The sequence below is a fragment of the Triturus cristatus genome, chromosome 6, assembly GCF_964204655.1.
Source record: "Triturus cristatus chromosome 6, aTriCri1.1, whole genome shotgun sequence".
Classification (NCBI taxonomy): Eukaryota; Metazoa; Chordata; class Amphibia; order Caudata; family Salamandridae; genus Triturus; species Triturus cristatus.
In genome coordinates this window covers 1948848935-1948862703 of record NC_140589.1, presented here as the reverse complement: position 1 = coordinate 1948862703, position 13769 = coordinate 1948848935, and the positions used below count along the sequence as shown (strand labels likewise).

The 13769-nt window shown below is 42.2% G+C and overlaps 1 long non-coding RNA gene across 2 annotated transcripts in view; it reads left to right on the top strand.

Moving 5' to 3' along the window:
• LOC146822573 (uncharacterized) overlaps positions 1-13769 on the top strand; it is a 120540-nt gene that overhangs the window by 57881 nt on the left and 48890 nt on the right. For both annotated transcript variants that reach the window (XR_014963333.1, XR_014963332.1), the window contains exon 2: positions 1660-1751. This is a non-coding gene — a long non-coding RNA (uncharacterized LOC146822573). The remainder of the gene's footprint in view (positions 1-1659; positions 1752-13769) is intronic.

Sequence of the window (13769 nt, the reverse complement as noted above, 5' to 3'; positions counted from 1 at the left end):
CTCTTTTTTCACATGGCTTCTAGGCCTGGGTTGATGTTGCGGAATTTCACGGTGTGGAATTCTGCAGAGTTATATAAAAACTCTACAAGATTCTGCGGTGTTCCACCAATGGGCAGAAAATGCACGCTGTGCTGCGATGTAGCGCGTTCCACATTACACAATCCACACGAACAGAACCATGCTATTTTCAAGTTGATTTTGGTGCCACTCAAGTAGAAAATTTACTTGAGGAGCAACCCTCTGCCCGCATTCGACAATCTCGCAGGAAGCCCTCCTAGCACATGGAAATCAAGCTAGGGGATGCCAAATCTTGCTTGCATTCTGACAACTTGCATTGTTTCTGTTGACATCGCGTTGCTCAAACGGCAAAAAAAATTCTGCCACGTGGCAATTGGCGTAGGGCGTCCAGATTTTGAGAGGCAAAAACACGGACAGGCTAATTATAAAATTGGACTTATGCCTGTAGCCTTATTTCTATGTCTGGTCTATCTCAGTTTTGTGTTGCATATGTCCACACATGTACATGCTCTTTCGCTCAGTCCTCCTTTTCCAATCTGTCACCCCATCAGCTACAGCATGCATGCAGCCTTCCTCCTCCTACACTGCCTGAAAGAAAGACGCAATTCCCTTAACAAGGCCATACCTTTCAATTCTCCTTTTTCAATAACTTCACTCTTCTCACAAAAACTGGGACAAATTTAAAATTCAGGAAAACATTGGGACGTTTCTCTAAAAATTGGGGCTGTCCAGGGAAATCTGTGACGTCTGGTCACCGTAGATTGGCGGAATTTGATGGGAGGGTAACTCGGAGTCACTAAAATTCTATAATTCTGCTCACAGAATTAAAATTCTGTCCGGGCCTAATGACGTTTAGTATGGGTTCCAGATGTTGCCTTCTTGTGCATGGGATACTAGGCAGTCTTATCCTGCAACAATGCAGCTTGAGCAGAGCACTCAACGTTTCATGGTCCTCCTGTGACTAGCTCATCCAGTCCAGATTTTTTTTTTTGCACTCTGATATTTGTATTCCTGTTTATCCCGTAATGAAATGAGAATGTTAAGTCTCAGGCTGCAAACCGCAGATCTGGGATAGAAGAGCTACTTTGTCATAAGCCACGTACCTGGATCCTAGATGATTCCAATGGGGCGGCGATACTAATTCCTTAATCCTCCCAAGACTTGCCCTCAGTTTACAGGAGGAGACACTGCTCATCCCAGGGGGGGAAGGGGGTTTGGCTGGAGAGAGGGTGTAGGGTCAAAGATGCTGTGGCTCGTCTACTCAACAGCAACTCTGCTGCAAGCATTCACACCAGTCTGATGAATAGTATCGGTAGAAATGGTACCTATAACAAACAAACAATAAGGCTTTAGTCTAGTATTAACTCTCTCTCTTAAGGTGTTGTTGTTTTTTCATTTAGATTGTAGAGGCTCCTTTATCAAAGTGTTCGAAACTGTAGTGAGTATGATCAAACCCACAAGTAAATTTGGCCGTGGTTAGCTTCACCCAAGTCCTCGTTGGCAGAGTCCTGCCAACAGTATGTACAAATAGAACAAAAAACTAGCTACATTTGTTTGCAGCACAATGTTGTGACTGAACTTAGCGAGCAGTAAAATCAAGTCTGTTAATGCGTTTCTCCTTTTCTTCTTTTTTCCATCCAGGTGTGAGACTAATGCCGGATGTTCTTTATGGTGAGGTCGAAGCGGGAGGATCAAGGGAACTGGCAAGACGAGTCCTGAAATCCGGGAAACAGGTAAGTGACAGGCGAAGAGACTAAGCAAAGGGGATGAGTTTAGGCGGTCATTAAATAAGACTGCTTTAGAATGTTCATAAAGGTCACATTCTAGCTGTTTGTAACAAGGAACAGGTGCAGATGATTAATTTGATGAGGCTGCCTTCTAGAAGGTGCTTTAGAATGTTCACTAAGTCGTGTTCTAATTGCTTATACCAAGGAACAGGTGCAGGGGATTAATTTGATGAGCGCTGTCTTCTGAAAGTTTCACATTGAGGTCGTCTATGCCGGTTACTTAATGCTTATTCTGGTGAATTTTCTAGATTTTTCTGAGACACCTGAAACCTGGCCTTGCATATGCATGGTAAAACATTTGTAAAAGCTATTAGGCCTTTTCAAACAAACCGGGGAGCACTAGTTGCAGCTAGCTGTTACCCACAGCATGTAATATAGTCCGAAGTCCGGGTACAAGATGTCTGTTCATTCATAAGTGTTGGGAAGGATGATACGAGTTATGCCGGTATATTGTGATAGTCAAGAGAGGTGAGCTGTGGCAGGAATCCGAACAGTCGCCCCTCCCAAAGGCAGTCTTAAAGGTTGTGGTTTGGTGGGATGGAAGGCATGATATCATCTCACCAGACTGGGGCATGTACCGAGGAGGCCAGTTCCCAGGAACGCTCTGAAGGGTCATAACCCTTCCAATCAATAAGTTGATATATTTTTGCCTGAGATCGTTTAGAGTCCAGGATACTGTGAACCTTGTACTCTTGTTGGCCATTAATTAGAACGGGTGGGGTATCTTTTCATGTGGCGGGTGGTATGGCTTGATCAGTGAAACACTGACTGGATAGTGTATTCAGGGGAAGGCCTTAGTATGGCAGTGACTGGTTTAATTATCTTGATAATGTCATAAGGACCTATAAACTGTGGTTGTAATTTCCTTGGGCCTTCTAGTTGTAGTGTTGATAAGTATAACCTGTCTCCTTCCTTGTATGTAGGTGCTGGGGTTCTATGCTGGTCATCTTGTGCCTTGATGACCAATTTGGCTTTTGCTACACTTGTCCTAGCGTGTTTTTGAATCTGATGCAGTTGTTCTAATCTTAATGTGACTGAAGGTAGCCTAGTAGACTCTCCCGATATATCAATGGGAAGGGCATGAGGATGTTGTCCTGACATGAAGAAGAAGGGTGTGTAGTTTGTGGCTGAGTGGGTGCTGTTAAGTATAAGTAAATCTAGCTAGGGGTAAGGCCTGACCCCATTGTCTTGTGTACACATCTTAGTGTAGTTTCTAAGGATTGGTTTATCCGTTCAGTTTTCCCATCGGTGTGTGGGTGGAAGGCAGATGACAAGGCTACCTCTATTCTTAACTTATCACAGAGTGTTCTCCAAAATTTAGATGTGAACTTAACTCCGCTATCTGAGATGATTTTTGTCTGTAGACGATATGATCAATGACTATTTGACTAAATTCTGCGTCGCTGGCATCTTTTTGAGAGAAATGAAATGCGCCGTTTTTGATAACATGTCAACAACTACTAAAATGGTAATGAAAGTATTGTTTGCTGGAAGGTTAGTTATAAAATCCAGACTAATGGTGTGCCAGGCAACTGGGGGTATAGGCAGGGGCTATAATAATCCTGCAGGCTTTGTGTGTGATCTTGTTTCGTGCACAAGTTGGGCAACCAGATATGTATTTTTGTCTATCCTTCCACATTTTGTTGAACCAGAAGGTTTTTTGACAAATCCTTATGGTTTCCGTTATACCTGGGTGCCCTGCTAATGCTTTGCTGTGATTCCATTTAATTACCTGATGTCTTAATTCTATAGTAGGGATGTACATTCTCTGAACCTGAAGGAACAGCATGTCCGTGATTGTATGGTTATGTGTTTTGATCCATTTTTCGGCCTTTCGTTTTTCATATAGTTTATGTAAGGCTGGCATAAAGGTGTCACTCACTGACTGGGACTATCTTCTCCGGTGGAATTATAGTAGGGGAGTCAGATGTGGAATGGGAAGGGTGAGCATACCCCAGTCTAGAAAGAACATCAGATTATAACTGCTTGGTTCCTGGGCGATAGGTGATGAAATCTATCCCACTAAAGAAATGCAGCCATCGCATTTGACTGGGGCTGAGAGACCTCAAGGTACTAAAGAATTGTACATTTTTATGATCTGAGAATATTGTGACTGTATGTTTAGCCCCCTGTAGGTAATGCCTCCATTCAGTATACACCAGTTTGATGGCCAGAAGTTCTCTTTTAGCCACCATATAGTTTTGCTCCGCTGGTAGAAGTGTTTTGGAAGAAAAGGCTATAGGATGCATGTGGCCAGTTCGTGGGATCTTTTGAGATAAAATTCCTCCTACGGCTGCCTGCGAAGTATGAGCTTCGACGTAATAGGGCTGGTCTGGATTGGGATGCTGAAGAATGATGGAGAGGTGAATTTCGTTTTTAACAGTTGCAACGCCTGATTGGCTTCTGGAGATCACACAAATGATTGCCCCTTTTTTAGCAGCTGTGTTATGGGCGCTACTATCTCTCAAAACTGAGGGATGAAACGACGATAAAAATTGGGGAAACCAAGAATTTCTTTGACATTTGTTGGAGTTGGCCAATTGGTAATGGCTTCTACCTTTTTCGGGTCCATAGTGATGCCTGGTGGAGATAAGTGATACCCCAGAAACTCTACTGACTGTACATGGAAGGAACATTTGTCTAATTTAAGCAAAAAGAGCTTTTTCCCTAAGGCGCTGCAAGATGGCACGTACATGTTCTTGTTCTGAGATTGAGTAAATCAGAATGTCTAAGAAAAATAGACTGGTAATGTGGGCTTAGAACATGGGAGCACTGGTGTACAATCAAGAAGATTTAGTAATTAAAACTTCCACGCTCAACTTTATGCCGCCCGACTGCCCCTGGGCCACTTCAATACTGTGTTCAACTTCAGAATAAAAGGATTGTGTATAAATCAATCCATAATTTTTCTTTCAGTGATTCCAACAATCATCATGTTGATTCATAGCCCATTTAGATTCAACCACAAAAAGTCACTTGGGAGTCTTATGTTTCTTATTCTGATTCCAAATTTTGTTCAATCAATACTTTTCATCAGAAGCAGTCAACTCCATCCAGCCAACGCGTTTCGTCCCATATGGATATCATCAGGGCTGTAAATTTAAAACAAACATATCATTTTTGTGATAATAACCCTGCACAATTCATATTAATCTCTGTACATGATTTCACCCATTGAAACAACAAACTATCCCAAATCACCCCATAAGACTCCCTACCTATATACAATCTGTCAAAGAAAAGGCAACAGTAACATCCTACATTATTAGATCAGTAATTCAAGTGCATGGCATCCCAGTTACTCTCCACCATTCCTGCCTATATACAGTCTATCAAAGACATTATATCTAGAAAATATAGCAGTCACATATTCCATTAATAGATCAATAATCGTAGTGCATAGCACCCTGGTTGCTCTCCAGAGTCCCCGAAATTAATATTCCATAAATGTTAATGCCCCTAGGATCCTTTATCATTTTTTTTAACTTTATTTAACGTTTTCATCTAATACAAAAAATATACTTAAATGTGCGTGCAGCAGTCCACAGTCACAGGCTGTCTCGTCACACAGAATCGGCGTCAGAAGTAACATGGTAATCTGTTTGAAGTGGCCTCCAATAAGAAGGCCGATGCAAATTACAATAGGTTCCATGAGCCCACTGCACTCAGGGTTGCAAACGAAAAGGCAATACACCTCCAACAGCCAAATGTCTCCCTCCCACATAACGAACCCGCTATTCAGTGTTGTATACCTTACATTGTGCATTTACCAAAAATTGATCCTGCCAAACGGTGTGGAGGGTTCACCCCACTCCAGCCGGGACAATCCCCTGCTCTAGCTGAGACTCAGTTGCTTTTCTAATGGTCTCGACATACGTCTTGTGGAGTCTCCAGATATCTTTGGGGCGTGACATGCAGGGCATCATACTTGCATATAGCTCACTGTTTACATTGCAGTACACAATACTACGCAACCAACCCTGGACATTCGGGGCAGTTTTTCGCCCCCAGTGCAGTGCCACCTCCTGCTTAGCTAACAATAGACCTAATGCTGCAAACCTACAGATTTTTGGGGGAAAAGTTACAGTGTACCCTAACGGGGCAACCTCTGGAATCTGAGTCAATGGGATGTTCAACATTTGCCCAAGCGTGTGATGCACTTGCATCCAATTGTCTTGTAGATTCGGGCATGTCCAAGTGAGATGTGCGAAGTCCACATATGATGCAGAACATTTGAGACAATTGTGTGGCGTAGATGGGTCTATTTTATGTGCTAGTGCCGGGGTAAAATAGATGCAGCGTAACATTTTTAAATGTAGCAGCTTGTGTCTGCTGTTGAGCGAAATATCTTGCGTGACTGAGCAGCAGTGAGCCCATTGCTTATCAGTGATTGTGAAACCCAGGTCATGTTCCCATGCACTGCGAGTCTTGCTGTCCTGAACAGGTTTCAGTGTGCATGCCCTATACAACTTCGATATCAGGTGCGTACCGTCTGGCTTTTCTATAAGTATCGTTAGGGGAGGGAACGAAGCCGGCTCTAGTGGAAATGTCAGGAAAATGTAGTGCAGTGCAGAATGGAGGCGGCGTAATACAAATATGTCCATAAAGTCCACTGCATTAAAACGTGCTTCATCCGAGGGTGCGAAGACGTGGCCATCAGGGTACAAGTCTCCCAGTTTGGTCAAGTCTAACTTCGCCAAGGTGCGCTGCACCAGTCGCTCCGACATGATGGGAATTAACGTAGGATTAATGACAGGTAGGGCAGAGGAGTATAACCTCTCCATTCCAGTGATCTGGCACAATTAATGCCATGCCCAGTTCGCGGAGGGTACAGTCTGAATATCTAGCGGGTCGCTGGGAAAACCCACGGTAGCACAGCCGAGAAGTGTCTGGTCTGGACCAGCTCCGCCTCAGGTCTCAAATAGGGGATCCGGGCATCTGGATGGTACCAGTGATATGCATAGCTACACTGTGCCACCAAATAATAAAGCTGAAAATATGGAACATTATAACCCCCTCTCTCATATGGCAACGTAAGGACTGCCCATCGAACCCGTGCATGTTTACCACCCCAAACTAAATGACTCAGGAGAGAGCGGAGTGTACTAAAAAAGTGATTAGTGAGAGGAATCGGTATGTTGTTGAATAGATCTAAAGATTTGGGGAGGACAACCATTTTAATAATGGCGACTCAGCCTGCCATCGACAAGGGCAATTTCAACCATCGCTCTATTTGAGCAGTTAGTGTGTCCACCGCCAGATCCTTGATCATTGAATCTGTGCATAACAACATTTCCTCTCCTTGGAATCTATCCCAGTATCTCAATCCTACCTTATAGTGAGTAGGACCTTTCAGCCTGCATGTATAAACAACCCCCTATTTCCCCCTTTATTCACTAGGGAGCAAATATCATCATCACAAAGTAAAAAATTGTTATCTCAAGATCACAATACGTCCACGGACTCTGTTCATGCGTTAGTTATATTTGTCTGGGCGCAATTCTTACCTAAGCACGGCCTTCTGTTCCGATATTCATCTACAATTCAAAACAAACAAATTCAATCCTGGTTCATCATGCAAACATTCATTCCCCTTCATATCTGAGCACATTATACTAACAAGCATGGTCAATCACTTCCCAAAATAAACCCTCTATTCTCCATTCCTTTCTTCAGCCCCATTGCCATCCACAATTAGCCTGGCTAGTGTCCTTGAAATCTCCATCTTGTATCAGAATAATCCTATCCTACTCCGTCCTTCATGACAATGCTTACTCTTTAATCTAAGCTGCACCCCCAATAAGGCTTCTTGCAGTAATTACTCCACGCGCTGCAAATTTCATCACCTCACCTAGTCCTTCATGACCTTGCTTCTCCGTGCTAGCTGTTCATCTAATGTTCATCTGGTCAACGCTTAACCAACCACTCCATGTGTCTCCCTATTTATGCTAAATGGTCAACCAATCAATAATCGGGATTCACTTTACTGGTATGTTTCCTCTCTGGTCCCCTTACCCCAGAGCCAATCAAACGGCTAAAGCTTTATTCCTAGTTTGCGGTGTCCGTTAAAACTACATCGCTCCAATTATCAATCCGTCCTCCGCTTGACCAATAAAATCCCTGCTCCTTTATGAAAACACATTCTTTTCCATCACCATTAGACTACCGTTGATCTGTCCGATCCCGATCAGTCCGATCAAAAAAGTACCCCGTCTGTTTCATTTCTAGCGCGGATCCGGAAAAAGGTCCTGTACAACCTCCTTCATAAATCAAGCCCTTCCGGCCATGCCTCATAGCTGCATGTGGTCAGTCTTTCAGTCAATCACATTGAGCCCGGACCAGAGTGAGAAAACATATATACTCCGCCCCGCCCAAGTTTCCACCAATCTCACTATTCACCTTCGCAGGCCAGGAAACAGCGTGCCGTTCTGTCTAAACTGTTTCGTCAATCTAACCTTTCTAACCCTACCTCCTTTCTGCGTGTGGTCTGTCTTTTCCACCAATCATACTCTGACCAGAGTGGAAACCACGTCAACTCCTTCCGGCCCAAGTGTCAGGATCACCAAAAGACCATCAAGAGTGAGACTCTCCGTGAGCATAATCTCCCTTAAAAAGAAGGCTAGTCAACAGAAATTCAAGCGATCGCCCGTCATTCCCAAGATGGCGATGAAAGTGCCTGCTGTAGAGAACTGGATTGCGCGCTCTAGCTTGGGTTCGCCATAGGTAATGTCCAGGTGTTGAGCCCGCTTTGTGGCGCACTTCACCTGAACCGTGAGGGATAAAAGACGTATTTTCGAGTTTTTTTCGTGTACCTTACCCGAGGAGAGTTTTCTTGTGCTTCGTCGCATTTTGAAGGTCGCAGAAGGATACGAAAATATCGGAGGAGAGTATTATAGAGTTCTCGCCGTTTTCTGGAGGACACGGCAGGAAGCGGAATAGCAGTAAGACTGTTCCGTTTATTTTCCAATGTCATGCGCAATAGAATAGGAGAGTGTAGGGATTTTTGAGCATGCGCATATTTTCTTTTGACTTATTTCTTCAAGCAGAGTCAGCACAAGTCAACACTTGTTGAACATTTACCCGATTACAGGAGTCTAGTTATTTTTGACTGTCTGGAGTAGCGCAATCTTTTGAGCAGGAAGTGAATAAACTTCAGGGAATTAAAAGAGAAGTTACTAGATTTTGGTTCTGGTGAAAAGGATTTAATTAGAAGTCAACCATTATAATAATAAGGATAAATACTTACCGTCAAATACAATACATCAGCTGTGATAACTTGAGGTGAGGAACCTGAGGATAAATAAACAGAAAATTAGACTAGCAGATTAATTTAGAGGTTAATTAATTATTTTAATTTACAGTTACAGAACTCAAGGCCAAGAATCACACACACAAAGAAGAAGACCTTAGTTCACACCACATCAGGGTAGGTTAACAGTCAGAGGGCTTGGAGTGGGTGTCGGAAGGTATCTGGTTTTATAATTTATAATATTTTCTTACAGCAAAAAACCAAGTCGCCTGAAGAAGACGAGCAACAGGCATCTGAGGCTGAAGAAAGAATCAGATGGGTGTGAGCAGTCTCTTCTCTGTCCCATCCCCTTTCCCCCCTGGGGTATCTTTGGCATAGTGTAAAATTGAAATTGCATGTTGCTGAGAAATCTTGGTGGGACATTGGGAACTTGCGACATTCTGCTCCCGTGCTTGTGGTAGCACAGATTCTGACACCAAGTTTCCACCAATCACACAATTCTAAGCAGCTTTTGCAGGTCTATGAACAGCGTGCCGTGCACTCCAATCCAACAAATTACTTTAATTAAATTCCTTCTACCCATCTCCATGCCTGGCCATTGTCATTCAGTTACTCAGTCCCAACCCTCCAATGGTTATCTTTAATTCTCAAACGGGGACTAAATAAGAGTTCCTGTAAGAGAACCTCAGTCAGCAAACGCTTTCAACTATTTAACCAATCTCCTGCTGTACTGACCTTCGTGTGAATCCAACCTCATCGTGCCTACATTTCCACCATTCACCACATTTCATTATAGCATCACAAGTCTTAATGCCTAGTCCTTAGATGCGGACCCATCTGACCAATTCTGCCACAACCCGGTGGATGCCCGTTCATTCGCCTTGCACCCCACTTGGGCCCATGTCAGTCTATTTAGGGTTAATCCTTAAAGTGTAATATCATCACCATCCAATTAATATTGCTTAGAATGTTTTATTTTTTCATTGATTCAAAAGCAATACAATTTGTCACATTTTGCTGCACCAGTGTACCCTCAGAAAATCCAGTGCTTCCTTTTTTTCAATGTGGCATAATTACTGCCACGTCTCTCGTATTCCTCCACGTACCACCCGATTAAGCCAATCAACTTGTGCATGTGCAAGAGTCTCAAGAAAGCCTCTGCCACCCATGCATATGTCATAGCTGCTGTGAATGTTCACAGAAAGTAATGAAACTCATTCTCTATGTTGAGGACCAGTTGCACCATCCTCAATCTACTTGTACGTTTAGCCTCCTTCTGCCTGAGTCTCAATTCCCAAAATACTAAATCTTCTTGATTATACACCACTTCTCCCATGTTCTAAGCCCACATTGCCAGCCTCTTTTTCTCAAATTGTTTGAACGGGCAGAGGTGGCACGGTGTAGAGGAAATTGGTGTAAATGACTGTATATTTTGGAGCAACTATGGAGGACGACTGAGAGAAACTTGCAGCTGATCAGTTTCAACAAAGTAAAACACAACCGACAGTAGGAAACAGCAATCTCCCAAACAATAGTCTAAGGAACAAGTTTCTGAAATTAGAGAAACTAAACAAAACAGAGTTATCTAAATGGTGGGATGGGATAACGCTCAAGAACTACTTGGAGACCAAGCGCATTCCAAGAGGGTTAAGAGATTAGATTTTAACCACTTTTTACGATCTAGATGATTTTCTGAAGGAATAGGAGGACAGTTTATACGATATTAGTATGACTATACGATTATACTGGTAGATGGATGGATCTTATCCTTTTTTGGTAACGTTTTATTGGTGATATTCTGGTTATTTGGAGAGGAACTAAGGTGAAGTTGTTGGAATATGTGGATTATTTTAACAACAATTGCCACAATGTAAGCTTCACAATGTGCCATGACTCAAACAAGATACATTTCTTGAATGTGCAGTTATATATAGTCAATAATGAAATACAAAGTAGACTATTTCGAAAAGGACAGCAATAAATAATATTCTTAGAGCAGACAGTGCCCACCCGGCTGCAGTTATGAGAAGCATCCCATATGGGGAGATGATACGAACCCGCAGAAACAGCAGCAGTGAGGAAGATTTTAAAACAGGCCTTACATACTTGAAAATGAGTTTGTCAGCACGTGGCTATTAAGAATGTAGTTTGGAGAAAATAGAGACCAGGGTGCACGGAGTTAACCGAGAGGAAACTTTGGTTCATAAACCAAAAAGGCAATCACAGGGGAGATTAGCCTTCATTTCCAACTACTGTTTGGATCATAACAAGATTTTTAAAGTGCTGAACAAGAATTGGCATCTCCTAAATGGGGGGTGCCAGGTTTACATCTTGAAAGCCCTGGTATTCTTTGGGTAGTTTAAGGTTTTCTGTTCCTTGAACCATGGTGAAATGCAGGGGTATTCCCACCTCTGGAGCCTATTGGTAGCAGGTAGTAATGCAGAATTGTGACTCCAAGGTTACAGTGCGGTGTACCCAATCGATTTTTGGATTATTTGTTCTGGCCAAGGTACTCCTAAAATTACCCCAAAGGCGGGAGTGTTTATTAGATCAAAGACAAGTCATTCAGTATGTCCATTATCGCACACTAAGGTTAGAGCCACAGGTGTGGTTCCTGCCATGCCTGTGAGAGTGCCTTAGTCACTGACTGTTTTGAGTATGAGGGCAAAACTGTGAAATTGAAAACCCTAACTAATTGTAGGAGTCATAACATAGTATATATGCTAGTCTGCCCATGTGGATTAGCATATATCGGCGAAACAGCACGTGAATTTCGGGTGAGATACAGCGAGCACAAATCAGCTGTAAGAAATAAGAAACTCACAGCTCCACTGGTACAACACTGTATAGAGAAGGACCATCTTGAAAGTGATTTCAAATGGCTTATCATAGAAAAAATCTACAGTAAAAGAGGGGTAGCTATGGAAACCATTCGTAAACAACGTGAAACTTTCTGGATGTATACTCTAAACAGCGTTAAGAAAGGTCTAAATCAAGAGATACAGTGGTATGTGACCAAGACCTGGTGAGGTACTAGTGATCTTAAGGAAATGTAATATATCTATTTCATGCTAATCAGCCTGGTGAGTGATTTGTACTAGAATCATAAGGATGGCCAATACACTGCTGCAGTACTTAATTTCTTAAATATCAGAAATAATAGATAAACCTTGAGTACACAAATCTCATAGCATTAGTCTTGAGTTTAATTGGGTCGTCGTGCATATAAAGCAAACTCTTATGTCAATTCTTCACCCCCGTATTTCTTTGGTTCAGGTAATAGACTCTATGTCATCGGTTCAATGATTTGTTTAGTCAAATGCATTCGAATTGGATAATTCCTGCACTGGCTGAAAGTGTTAAACTTCGCGTAGATAAAAGCGCGATGTGAGGCGACAGCCTCTATCTTATAAGATATACTGACAAGGAAATATACTATGAGATAACAAGACAAACGAAATGCTCTCTATCCCCTAACGGAGAACAATAAAGTTATACAAACTTTTTCAAAAAAATGTTTGGCCTCCAAATTGTCAATATAATGCTTTCTGCACGATCTTTACCAAAATACCTATCATCGTTTAAACTAAACCAATAAAGGGATGTAGTTTCTAAACTTTGTCCTCGCTAATCGTGATCGTAGAACGGTCACCGATAAAGAAACCATTAAACGGAACCTATTTCAAAATGGTGCTCAACAAACTATGACAAGCAGTCCTATTTCACTTCCACTGAATGTAGCAGTGAATGGCGCCCACTGACTTAACATTGCTATTCCTAATTGGTTAAGCAAAAGTATATTAGGTAGCGCGGGACACGACGCTGGCGTGCTGCCGGTTTGCGTTTGTCGGTCATTCGAAGGTGTATGCAGACGACAAGAGATGAGAAGGTAAGCCGTTCGCGTGTATTAACACGTTATAACATAGCGGTTAAAAGTTTTGATTTATCAATACTCAAACCTAGCCTAGTGTAACTTTACGTTATGTCCTGTTGTCTCCAGACCCAACTTTGACATACTGATACTGCCTCATTGTCCAGTGAACGGACCTGCTCCAGAATTCACCTAAAGGTTAGTTATTAGATTAGTCTGATATCGGGTTAACTCTAAATCTATATGAGTCCTTGCGCACTCGCTTTCGCTGCTAGAATAATGAGACAGTGTTAGCAGTCCCTCGACAATTATTTATGACTTATACAATGCTAATGTTTTTAAGACAATTGGAATATAGCGTGTTGACGTAAACATCTCTCCCTCCCTTTTCCGCTCTTTCAAAAAATCGAACCATCGTTACAAGTTCATGGCATTTGCTTAAATTGTTCTTAGAGGTTGCGCGCCACTATAGACAGAGAGTAGTTTATCCTTTTTAGATACGTGTATGCCGTCCAGGAAATTGCGCCCCCTAAATTAATGATAATAATAAACATTGAGGGGCTTTAGCATTTGTTGCTACCACGAACATAATCTGTTTTCTTTTTTCCAGCAATATAAATAAGGGTATCTAACTTTTACATAACGATTAAAATCGGAAATGCAGGCACACTAGCTTGGTATTGTGCGAGGCCGATACTTAGCAATCGGTGACCTTTGGAGAACATTAGGAATATTTCTGACAAACCGACCAGGTAACAGAATAGTGAATTCTTTTAGTAATTAATAATCTGCAATTTTTGCTGCGAGCTATACAATATGAGTCCTTTTGTACTTTTGACTAAAG